Below are 14,005 nucleotides of genomic sequence, written 5' to 3' on the forward strand. Positions count from 1 at the left end.
TGTGTGTGTGTGTGTGTGTGAGCTCCTTCCTCACAGGTTTTGAAACGGCTGAGCCCATCTTTTACAAATTTCATACAAAGCTAATTTATATTCCTGGCAGTGTTCTTAGATATGTTTTCTACAGAAATTCATCCGAGAAATATCCAAAATCGAAAAGAATCTGATCTTAAAAATAGTATTTCTTCACTCATAGATAAAAAAAAAAATTACCAGGGAATATTTTACGTTACACCAGTGTAACCTTCGTCGATGTAACGTAAAATATTCCCCTGTAAAAATTCTCCTTTTTTTTATCTATGAGAGAAGAAAGACTATTTTTAAGATCGTCAAGCCCAAATATCAGTTGACGTGATATTGCAAACCAACACAGACGGAATTTGGTGAACAATATTATCATTATTTAGTTGGTGGAAAAATAATGCCGTTTATATATATATATATATATATATATATATATATATATATATATATATATATATATATATATATAGTTGAACGTCAAAAAAACGACATTACTTTTGCATCAACCTAATATTTAAAAAAAAAAAATTTTGCGAATTAGTCCACTGGACAAATTATTCTTTGTAATATATAATATTCAATAAAGGATTGATTCTATAATAATACATATGCAATCTACATAAATTAAAATATCATGTTTAAACGTATGCACGACCGTTTGTTTTGTTATATATTTGTTTTTGATCACATTTTCGTTTTGTTATGCTTTAATTTTTCTTTAATTGCTGAACGTACAAATTTAATGGATGCATTTATACTTTCGTTGTTACTATTTATGTGTCTCTCCACGAGGACTGGATGTGAAACAATATTTTTATATAAAAAACCCCCAAAAAACTCACACAAAAGAGACACTCTGGGTTTGGACTTGAATATAAATTGCTCTTATCAAGCAGGATTTCTTCCTCCTCCCTCTGACTGAGGGCAGACTAGATAATAAACGTTAACCCTAGCTCGAAGGTCAGTTAGTACGGGATAATTAATTTCTGTTGTCTGTGAAATCGTATCTAAAAACGTTTAGTCGATAGAAATGTTTATTCTTAATTCTAAAACAAATTTAGAATTCGATGCGGCCTCTATTCCGAAAATGAAGAACAAAATTGTCAAGCCATATAGAAAACAAAGCAAAGCAAAATCGAGTAAAAATCTGATTTTATACCAAACAAGAACAACAAAACAAGAGGTCATCTTTGTTTTATAGCATATAAATGCACGTACCTTTGTATTTTCTTTTTTAAAATCAAATGCTTCAAGAAAGCAAATTTAACGTTTTTAGTTAAAGGGGGTTCTCAACCTGATGTCTGTGGGCCCAAGTGGCCTTCAAAATGTTCTTCAATGAGTTACAATTTAGTAGTCGCAGGTAAAAAAAAAAAAAAAAATATGAACCGGAAAGCATTATTCTGAAGGAAAAAAAAAAAACTACTTAGATACAATTAAAAGTGTCCCATGTAAGAATATTTCAAGTCACACACACACGCACGCACGCACGCACGCACACACACACACACACACACACACACACACACACACACACACACACACACACACACACACACACACACACACACACACACACACACACACACACACACACACACACAACTCACTCAAATAAAACCAAACTTAATTTCGCACAAGTTTGTTTTGTCTACCTAATAAGACGAGAAACCTGAAAAAGAATATTCAAGTATTATGCCAATAATGTTTACTTTTTAAAACATATCTAACCATGTACAGCATATTCGGAACACACGGGTTCTCATTAGATCAACGAAGTTAAGCAACGTTGATCTTTATGTTTATCTTGATGTTTATTATCAGATGGGTGACGATTTGTTAATATCAAGCGTTGTATGTGGGGAAACGGCGGCATCTTCCTAAAAAAAGAAAACTGCAAAATTAACGTAGTCATCTCTCCTGAAAGGGGGACCGTTTTTAAATTTAATATTCCCTGTAAACTTTCCCCTTCAGAGGAAACCAGCTCAACCCAGCCCAGGTTTAATGGCTCACCAAGTATCAGGTATTCAAAACCAGCATAAAAAAACAACTCCGAAACACTCTGAGTAGAGTGATTCCAATCCTACTGCGGGGACTAGGAAGTGATTTTATTTAAGTAAAAAACGGGGAGTTATGATCCGGAAATGATGGCCTCAGTAATGAGTTGGAGATTTATTTTGTTTATGTCGTATTAAAATATGTCCTAAGTTCCACCCATTTCCATAACTCTTTAATTCACCTTGAACTATGTATACGTAGGTGTCTACACAGGAAAATATCGCAATTATATTTCCTAAATCTCTTAATAAAACATCTAATGCACCCTTTCTTTCTCTACAAGCTTTACTTTAACAACGGGAAAATATGCATAGACACTTTAAAAAGTTCTTCTTCTTCTTCTTTCTTTTCATTTATCACACTGTAATAGATGATTTGCTTTGTATTCTCTTTGACCATCCATCAGTTCGAGCGCAATGATGTTTGCTAATAGAAGCTCCAATCACATGTCCCCCAGAAGAGTTTTAGAGCCTGCCTCTACACGTCGCTTGACTTATATATATATATATATATATATATATATATATATATATATATATATATATATATATATATATATATATATATATATATATTCTGGGGATTTTTTGTATGGATTTCCAATTGTAATTTCTGTGAGTTATCTATTCATTAAATAACATTCCATTCTTTTCTGAGACTTCCGGTTGTATCTACCCTAATCATAGGAAATTTTGTAATATGCGCGTTTTTTCTCTCATTTTGATGATGATGTTAAGTCCACGGGTGATTGTCCTAGAAGAGAGAATTGCACTTCCGCTTTTATTGACGGTTATATTAAGTAAATTTGCAAAATGAAAAGACAAAATGAAGAAATAAAAATGAGAAAAAAAAAATACACATATTACAAAGTTTTCTATGATAAAAGTGGATTCCAGCAAAAGTGTACGTAAAAAAAAAAAACCTTTTCAAAGGATGTGTCCAGCTTTTATTCGAATATAATTTATTGAATCAATCCTGAAGGTATTTAGTTCTCTCCCACTGCAAGAACTTAGACACCAGGGTCGGAAAGCACCACAGAAAAGGGACACTCTGACCTGCAAAAAGTGCCTGGGAAGCCTCGTCGGCATTCCCCGGTGAGGGCGCCTCAGGCGATTAGCAAAGGGAGAAACCAAGGCCTGGGAGTATGGACCTTCTGGAACTGCACAGAACCCAACTCCCATCACAAAATAAACAAAGACCGGATCATTACAGGAATAGTCTAATCTCTGTTCATTTTGGGGGCCCAGGATATCCTGAAATGTGTTTATTTATAAAAGGTATGTGGAAGCTCTAGAGAGTGAGGAGTCAGTGCAACCGTGCCCACACACTTCCTTATTAAAGTGCTCCTTACAGTAGTAAGATGTCACAGAAGGTTGGAAGGTGAAATACATCAGCGCCCTCTAGAAGGCCATTTTGATTGAGTAAAAAAAAAAAAAAAAAAAATTACTGAGAATGGATACGTTGGGACTTATCCATAGGAGAGCCCCAGACGATCAGCAGTATATATATATATATATATATATATATATATATATATATATATATATATATATATATACAACTCCTTCTGAATAATGGGGTTATACCTGGGATGAATGTCTCCTAGGGTAGAACCAAAGCATATCGCATTCTGACAAAGAAAATTTTACCAAAAAATCAAGATAATCATTATATTGACCGAATGATGCCAACACAAACCTTTGCTCGCATTTTGCGGTAAATATGTATAAATATAATTGTATTATTTAGCTTCTTTGGACTACTGTTCTCATCTTGAGCGTTATTTTCACAATGTTTCGATCGATATAACTCCGACCTTCTTCTATTGTATCTTATTGAACTCGGGAATTTTTTCTGTTGAACTCGGAAATCTGCACGGAATTTCTAACAGAATCCATTATTTAAGCCATGAGGAGTAGCATTCTCTCTTTCCGTCAACCATGATTGCGGAGAAGACCTGAATAATTCACTATTTTATTTTGAGTGTCACCCGCACTGAGGACTGAACCTTCAACTTCCAGAAAAGTGTCACTTATAACTGAATTGTACCAAGTATTTTATCAACTGCGCCACAGGTTCTTGAAATCTCGTGCAAATTCCAGAGTTTGACAGAAAGATTCTCAAGCCTGACAAAATACACCTGGAGAAGGTCAGAGGTTGCATCGACCGAAACGTTGTGAATATAATATTCAAGATGAGAACAGTAGTTGTAAGAATCCAAATAATATGAATAATCAATTCTCAGCTCAAAAATTCATAAACATAATATAAATATAATATTATATAATGATCATTTCAGATTAAGGTTCGGCTAAATTTGTGATTTATTGATTGAACTTTAGAAAAGAAAAAATAAATTAGTGAAAAACAAATTTTAAAAGATATTACAAAATGTGTGTATTGCTAAGTAATGGTGAGTTTAATCATAAACATTTACGCGGGAGGCAATTAGAATGGCGAAAGTCACTCGTTCTAAATTGGTTTCGATAATTAATACGTTTCAATGATTAACTTAATTGAAAATTCAAAACATAGGAAGTTAAAGGGAGATAACTTTCCTATCTCACCGGTGCTTTTTTAAATTATAAGGTACCACAGAAATTATATAGGTAAATTCGACCGTAAATGGAAATACTAGTTAAAGCATATATCATATAAAATGGTTCATTTATAAGACAAAAATGCACGTGAAAGTTAATTTTTTATTTGATTTAGGAACAAAAAGGAACCATATTAAGAAAACAGTAGATTAGTGAAAACTAAAATTGAAAAATATATTAAAAGCTATGCTTATTTTAAAGTAAAATGAATGATCATTTTAATAATGCATATTTACGTTGTACTTTAAGCCATAGATTTGTCGATCCATTAGCAACAACAACAGCAACAACAACAACCACAGAGAAACAACCGCTGAGATATTCAGTGTTTATTTGGTTGGGATTTTAATACTGATTAGATCTAAATACCCAATCTTGATTAGTTGTGTAGATCAAACTTGAATCAAGCAGAAAGAGTTTGTTGTGGGAGCTTGGCACCTTTTTACGTTATCTGTATAAGCAAAAGCCCAAGCGCTTTCACTAGTGAGAGACCAAACTTGTCACAAGAACACGTCATTCGCATTCACATCACGGTAGTATTAACTATTATACATATTTTTTGCAAACAAACAAACTCAGGCCATAGACCCTGGTTACTGGTATCTTGGTAAACAGTAAAATTACTCCCGTTTCCAATTTTCTTTTAATTTCCGAGAACAATTTATCATTAACTCTACAAGTAACCTTAAAAACAACCGATTAGAAACAGGTGTGGTTATATAAAGTTACTCGAGATTCCCAGAGTTTATGAGTATTGAGAAACTCACCGTAACTATTGTCATATTTAAAACACTAGCAGGTCTACACGACATGGTGCGGAGCAAAAATAATCTATATTTATTAAGATATATCTCTCTACCTCTTTCTATCCGTCTCTCTATCTTTCTCTTCCCAACACTCTTTTGTTCTCTCAACCCATCCCTTAGTAGCTGGATACATACACACATACAACTCTCTTTTATATTATAGATTCCTCGAGTAAAGAATCTTTCCAAAGTAGTACATTATAACACTGAAAAACCGACACACCCTGATGAAACCTGGCCCAGTTGACCCACAGAGAAGGAATAATTTGCATCTAACTTTTAGATATTATTTATCCAGAGCAACGCTGATACCAGCTTTGTAAGTGCTTGTTTTGTAGTTTATGACGTTTAGCTAGGCATACAAACACACATACACACAGATTAAAAAAACAGAGAACTTGAATGCCTACTAGATACTTTCCTTGAGTGTCTAAGGTCTCTTTGTACAGGGACTTGTCAGAATAACCTGGCATGAGGATACTTTAACCTACAAGTAAACTCTGACTAAATATTCAAAATCACATAGTATTCACAGCACAAATAAGATCTTCTCAGTATCGCTAACCCATACTGGCTATTACAAAGAATGGTGCCTCTTCTCCAAGTGATGTTATCTCGACTAACAGCACAAAGCTCGATACTCCACCAGACTAGACGAATTCTGGTCTTGGGATCCAGTAATACCAAAAGACCTGTAACCTCTCTCCCACAGAAGAGACATGGCGAGCCTGTCTTTGTTTTATCGTTACGTCCATGGCAAGTGCTCGTCTGAGCTCCAAATCTCTAGTCCCCCTCACGATAAACACCTGTCTAGCTGAAACCACTGTTAGTAATTTTCCCCACTCTTTATCTGTGCCTAAACCAAAACGTAGTTTCCATGAACAAAGCTTCTTTCTTAGAGGTGCACGCCTGTGGAACTCTCTTCCGTTTGCCTGTTTTCCACCTGATTACAACTTGGATGTCTTCAAGTCCAACATAAACAAATTCCTGATGAACTTCCCCTTAAGTAAGACACTTTATCAAATCTCTAATACTAGCGATTATTACGATACTATCCCATTGATTACTGTACACGCAATAATCCTTATCCTCGAGTGGCTTCCGGGCCTTGATAAGTGGTGACTACCATGAAAAAAAAAGAGACAACTAGAAAGGGATAACATATTTAAATGGTCAATTGTTGAGAGGAAAAATATATTCTCAACTTCTTTACTGACTTAGTGTTTGAACGGTAGGGAATAACGTTAATGGAATATTTGAATATCTATGTATCTCATGCAGAAATCAAATCTTAGTCCCAAGAAAGGGCCCCCTCATTTCTGAGAACTTCGATTGAAGTAAAATGAAACAAAAAAGATGACAGATTGACGATTATTTTACCTTCATATTTTAGATAAGACACTTTTCGTTTTAATATCAGCTGAAAAATCCAACAATCAAAGTTTCAGTATCCATATTTAGGACAAGAACAAAATATATTGATTTTAAACTCAGTTAAAAATCAACACCTTTATTTAAATAATGTCAAAGATTGTACTAGTTTAACTATAAAGTTATCTCCCTTTAATATTGCGCGTTTACATTTTTGTTCATGAAATGAATCATTTGAATAAGCAACAACTTGATTGGAATGATTTAGTGTTAATTATTTCAATGCCGTAGTATTCTAAATATTTTGACTGCTACATTTACAAACGATTATACCCAGAACATCAAGAAGTTTCATCAGATATCTCACTTGCTTGGTAGGTCGAGAGCAGGCTCAAGACGTTTCCTCGAATAATGTCGATAGAGAAGCACTTGTAGAGCCAAGTTAATTTACGATGGTTCACAGTGTAGCGTGTTTTTAATAGACTCGGTGATCGGGGAAGTTTAGCGAGAAATGATTTAAGTTAATAATGATTTCAATTGTTTCATTGTAATTTGTTGAAATCAGTTTAATTCGCTATTATTAAACAGAACCATATCATTACATCTTTATATTCAGTGTGAGATTAATGAAAACAAATGTAGATAGCCGAATAACCAAGCGCTATTGATCGATTGTTTGATAAGTTTGGAAGTAAAAGTCGATAGACATCTCAGGGGGTACGTGTCAAAAGTCTGATCTCAAGGGTAAGGACTATTGGTCTTATAATCTAAGGCAGGGGTTACCAAACTACGTCTAGTGAACAAACTCCGGCTCACGGCATGTTTTGTCTGGTCCGTGAGTAAGAAAAAAAAAACAAAAAAAGAAAAAAAAAAAACAACAAAACAAAACAAACAGACAAACAAAAATTCCCATAAAAAATCAATGCACCGCAAAAAACAAACAAACAAACAAAAACAAACAAAAGCAAAACAAACACGAAACAAAATGCAAGAAACGAAAAACAAGTAAACATTATAAATATAATTTTGATATTATCAATGAAGGATTTCTGTAAAGGGGGTGACGGTGACTAAGTAGTTAACGACACGGACTAAAACCCTGGGAGTATCAAGTTCGGATCCGGTTCGTTTCACAGAAACTCTTTCATCAAACCAACGCGTTTTGTCTAATATACTGAAGAGAATGTTGTCTAAAAGTAACACATTTTTATTGCATTTCGCATGCTATAAATGATAGGCCTATAGGTTTAAAAGTCTAAATTTTATCTAAAAATGAAACAATAGATATGTCTCATTGAGCATATTTTATTTTAATTTATTTCAGTTATTAATGACATATTTAAAAAATAATAAATTACACCCAAGAATATATGAGACCCCCAGCATCATGCAGTACTAAGCGTCATGTATGGGGAAAACGGGTAATATACATGGAGCGTAGGTCGAAGGTGCAGAATGCATCTGACAATACAGTCAAAATTCAATGTTATAATGATATCCAACACTACCTGTTCTGGTTGATGTGGACGGTCTGCTTACCTTTGTACCTCTTGCACATGTCTCTTATCTCCGTGGTGTTCTAGATGACCAAAAATATTTTCGTCAAGACATGGAAAAAAACCCGACCAGACAGGCAATTGCGGTTGTTATTGAAGAATCTGATGACATTGTTGATTCAGCTGATGGCAACGCATTCATGAATTGTGTGTGTGTGTGTGTGTGTGTATGTGAAACAGCACTAACCCTATTTGCGTTTAACCGTCTTCCTCCAAAGGAGGAAGTTCCATAGGAGTATGAAATTCGCAAGTGGCCACCAGTCGCATGTATAGCCCCGCTAGGGGAGATGACGATGTTAGGTTTTTGAAACTCTTGTTGAAGGTGTTGACATCCTCCTACATACAGTGCCTGGAATTCACAAATTGGTCACCCATTTTAGTCATGACCAAGCTCAGCGTTGCTTAACCGGTGATCTAACGGGACCCGGTGTATGGACGTGATTATGTCGTATATAATTTATGAATTGGCATGAACATCAGGCCAAAATGGCGAAGAAGCAATGTAAGTGCAGTGAAACTTTGGCTCATTTCTTTAACTTTATTAAGCTTTATTACTTTATCTACAAGCAATAATAACACCTTTCATTGTCACCGTTCTCACAATACTCACGATGACATCACAACTATCATCATTGCTATAATAATGTAATGTAAAATATACATTTAATATTAATAAAATCATATAAATTATACATTAAAAAATAATACTTAGTGTAACTTTTAAGCTACCACATCATGTTCTGTTCATTAAAACGTGATGCGATAGCTTAAATATTACACTTCATTTCCCAAACGAATATCTCTACTAGATTCTAATATACACGGGTTACAAAGTTACGAGACTTTGAACGTGTTTTCTGCCTTTTTTTTTACATAGGCATCACCACTTATCAAGGTCAAGAGGCCACTCGAGGATAAGGCTTAAAGAGTGTACAGTAGTCAATTGGACAATATAGTAATCGTTAGTAATGGAAATTCGGCAAATTTGTTAACTTAAGTGGAAAGGCTTATCAAGAACTTGTTTACGTTGAGCTTGAAGACAATCATATTGGAGTCAGCTGGAAAGCAGGAAAACGGAAGGCAGTTCCACAGGCGTGCACTTCTAAGAAAGAAGCTTTGTTCATGGAATCTACGTTTATGTCTAAGCACAGATAAAGAGTGGGGGAAATTAATGATAGTGTTTTCAACTAGACGAGTGTTTCTTGTGAAAGTTTGGCGAGGGGGGCATAGATTGAAGCTCAGTCAAGCACTTGCCATGAAAAGAACGATAAAGCAAAGACTAACTCGCTACGTCTCTTCTGTGAGAAAGAGATTGCAAGGAAGAGAAAAGGACATCTCCTACGAGGCTACGAAGTCTATTTTGAACTCTATTAAGGCAGGATAAGTTCTTTCTAGCAGCTCCTGCCCAGATGTGGCAACAGTACTCCATCCTTGGAGGTACTTGGCTCTTATATAGATAGAGAATTGCATCAGCAGTGAGATATCTACTGGATCGATAGAAGGATCCCACCGTTTTTCTAGCAGCCTTGGCAACAGATTTGATGTACGTTCCATTTCAGATCAGGAGTAAAGGTCAAACCCAGAAGCTTGTCAAAACATGAGGTCTCCCCAAGACGAGAGCCATTCATTTCAATTGTTGCCAGATGGGGATCAGAACGTTGATGATGTAAAGATAGAAGCTTGGTTTTTCTTTAATGTTGTGTTGAGTACCGTATGGTTCTGAGGATTTATATGGTGATTAAACTAGCACTAAGTATTATTTTAAATGTACAATCTACATTATTTATCTTTAATCTAAATCTGTTGTAATTTGAAAAAAAAAGACGAATAGTTTTCATATAAATTATCTCCCTTGATAAATTATGAACATCATATGTTAAGAAAGATTTTGTCAATTTATAATTGGGTTTTATTAAATCACTTTATCAATTACTGTTAATATAGATAAAAATATTCCATATATATAGGAAAATAGGTCAATAAAATTATAAATGGATAATGCCAAACAATATTTTATTATAAACAGCCTTAAAATAGTTATGAAAATGAGGCATACAGACAGTTGTATTTGGATCTGCTTTTTACTATCTATGCAGTGTTCCAAAAGATTATGTTGTATTACGGAGTTAAATAACAGTGAGTACCTTTTATGTTAATATAGGTGTGATAAGTGAAAAACAGTAAAAAAAAACAAAAAAAAACAATTAGGTTAAAACAAACAAATAAACAAACAAACGGCATAGTAAAAACAAAAAACAAAAACAAACAAAAAAAACAGATCACGCTGAATATATACAACCAGTTTCTAATAATAAAAATATATGAAACTTTCACTCTTGACTCTGAGCCGCAAAGCTTCAACTCATCTCTTAGCTGGATATAATACAGGGTGAGTCACGGGAAACGGATGTTTTAAAGAACGTATCCCTTACTCAAAGAGAACAAGGAGCGTTCTAAAAAACATCCGTTTCCTGTGACTTACCCTGTATATGAATTTTAATGACTCCTGATTTAACATGTAACAGTTAATAGTCCGAAAAAAAAAAAAAAAAAAAGCATGGATTTGGTAAAGCAGGAGGTTCAAATGATAGTACCAACTCGAAGATTATGGATCAACACGGTCCTATAAATCATGATGGTCTATTAAAATGAGAAATTATTATTAAACAATAGAGACAATGTTGAGAACCCCCATTTTCATCTTATTGTTACGGTTTTTGGTTGAAATGAACTTCATCTTGCGTTTAGATCGATCTTTTGCATAGATTTTATTTGAACAGCAAGTATAACAAACGACGTAATCATTACAGTTAAGAAATAAAAACGAAACAAAAACACCTGGTGTGACCGGGTTTAGACATTGTGAATAAGAGGCAAGCAAATATCTAATAACTACAGAATGCATCTAACTGTTGTTGGTAGTAATTGTTTCTTTTAAAAAACCCGAGGCGACTGAAAAACTGACCCGTCCATTTTGAATTTGTTTTAGGGTGATGACGAGAGTCACTATCAAAATATAGCGCTTGATCTTGTTCAAAGAGAACGAACGGAAATGACCATTGTTATTGCGTATCGACTCTTAATTGGATAAAATCTCAAGTCATCCGTTTGTTTTAGCCAATCAGAAAAGCGGAAATATTCAGCTGTAATTTTAGCGTGTCTTATAAAACTCGAAACATATAGTTTTTTCTCTCTTTGTTCCGATATTTTTGGTCCATATCCGATGGATACTATCTTAAAAGTTAAATCCGGCCTCTGGCTGAAAGGTCTCATCAAGCGAATAAACTACATTCACTGACTACTAAGCACAGCGTCAGTATAAACACACACACACACACACACACACACACACACACACACACACTGTTAAACGAATGCATGCAACAGTTCATGCACACACGCCAACGCATATATCAGTTGAAGTAAACACACATTTACTTTTTATTAACAAATTAAAAGCACCCACATATCTTTATGCCTATTGAGTTACACACAAATAAACGTACACGGCGCCAGCCGTAATAAACACGTATAGCTTTGTTTAAGGAGAGTAGAAAGTGAATCTTGGGTTTACTTTCGGCACTTCGTAAATCTTGCTTGTCTTATTTCGTCTTTTAATCCTCACATTCCATGGGCGATGTTTATGACAAAGAAGAAAGACTTACAGTTTTTCGAGTCGAAATTCGTTGGCTAAGTTTTGGCCTTGACGTAGTATTTTTTATTAACACCTTACATCAAGTGGCTTCATGCATTGTCTGGAGCGATTTTTATGAGAAAAAATCTCAGACAAAACTCCTATCTTTCATTAGAACATTCGCGGACTCTTTGAACTTTCATTTTTTACGGACATTTTAATTTGCATTGTCATGGAAATATTTTTGTCTGGATAGACCGTCATTCTTTCTTTTAGTAAAGAGCCAGTCAGGATGGGGGACGAATTATTTATAATCGGCCTCATCTGTATTTCTTAGTAAAGATGTCTCTGACGATCGGCAATAAAGAACCCTCTTCTCAAAAGGGGAGATAATTCACCCTACAAAATATTGATTTATTCTGTAACATTGATCATCCAGCTTTTCCATGAGAGAGCAATCTGGAAGGTTATAAAACTAATCTAAATTCTCCAGTATATGCGATCAGCAATACCCCGGGCCCAAGGAGAATGTACTGCACAGAAGAAGGATCCTTTTATATCTTCTTAGAATTCACAACAAATTCTATGAAAACGGGTCGGTATTTCGTCGCTCCAGGTTTTACAATATTACATTGATATATGAATACTGTATTTTCTTTTTATCAAACGATTCTTTCTTTTTTCTTGAAAAACGGAATCGACTTAGAATCGAAAGGCATCTCATGTTTACAAACATTTCATATATATATATATATATATATATATATATATATATATATATATATATATATATATATATATATATATATATATATATAACTACTTAATTTACTCACATAAAATTAATATACGAAAGTATAGATTTATGCGTAAACTTTAAGTATTTACTTCAAGGTGCTCAATACGTAAGTAGAGCTAGTTAGTAATTTATAAAATATATATGGCGATTAAGCTACACTGAATATTCCGCGTTTCATCCACTTTAGGATTCTTCAGGCTCATGCGCGAATTCTTTTTGTTTACCGAAGAGCATATAAAAACGATAAACAACCACAGAATTCGCGCATAAGCCTGAGGAGTCCTAGAGTGGATGAAACGCAGAATATTCAGTGTAGCTTAATCGCCATATATATTTTATAAATTACTCTATGTATATATATATATATATATATATATATATATATATATATATATATATATATATATATATATATATCCAGTTATTTTCTAATATATATCCGGTTATTTATTTTTTAATTCTCATTTATACAAAAAGACACTTTAGTTGTAGTTGTAGTTATAAGGTAATCGCCATGTTTGTCCCAGCTACATTTCCTGCCTAGAAGCATCACGGCGCTTGCAAGTACAGTTCATCGGTTATAAACTCCTCCCCGCATGTACTCAGCCAAGATTTGTCAATACCTGTTCATTGTAACCGGTTATCCATCTTCGGCGATACATTTAAAATAAGAAGTTGTAATATCTATATTAGGACCAAAAGATGCAATTCGATTATAAATCAGTTTTCCTTGAGCAAAAGGATCGTTTATTATTGAAAAAAAAAATACATATTGAGAAAGATCATTCTTTATTTGACATTTTTGGATAAAAGTAATGGAAAAAGTGCTTATCGCACATTTTAACAAAAAAATAATAATAATAATAACACACACATATAGGCATGTGCATATATATGTGTGCATGAGTATATATATATATATATATATATATATATATATATGCATGTATGTATATATAATAAATTGGTATTTTGTGTTAGAGATATGAAAATTAGCATATTTATATCTTAGAAATATTTATCAATGCTTATTTAGAAAATAAAATCCAATAACATTAAATGATTATGATCAAATTTTTAAAGTTGTGTTATTTGGGTTTATTTTTAAAACACGCATTTATAAAGAATATATATATATATATATATATATATATATATATATA

At 33.7% G+C, this 14,005-nt stretch overlaps 1 long non-coding RNA gene across 1 annotated transcript; it reads right to left on the reverse strand.

Moving 5' to 3' along the window:
- Positions 1-1,156: 1,156 nt before the first annotated feature.
- On the reverse strand, positions 1,157-13,023 carry LOC145290082 (uncharacterized). The gene is made up of 2 exons (XR_013869316.1): positions 11,912-13,023; positions 1,157-11,879 (listed from the first exon to the last, which is right to left on the reverse strand). It is a non-coding gene; the product is annotated as an uncharacterized LOC145290082 (long non-coding RNA).
- Between the last annotated feature and the right edge of the window lie 982 nt (positions 13,024-14,005).

The sequence above is a fragment of the Euprymna scolopes genome, chromosome 2 (genome assembly GCF_053919585.1).
Source record: "Euprymna scolopes isolate OS-2025 chromosome 2, ASM5391958v1, whole genome shotgun sequence".
Taxonomy (NCBI): domain Eukaryota; kingdom Metazoa; phylum Mollusca; class Cephalopoda; order Sepiida; family Sepiolidae; genus Euprymna; species Euprymna scolopes.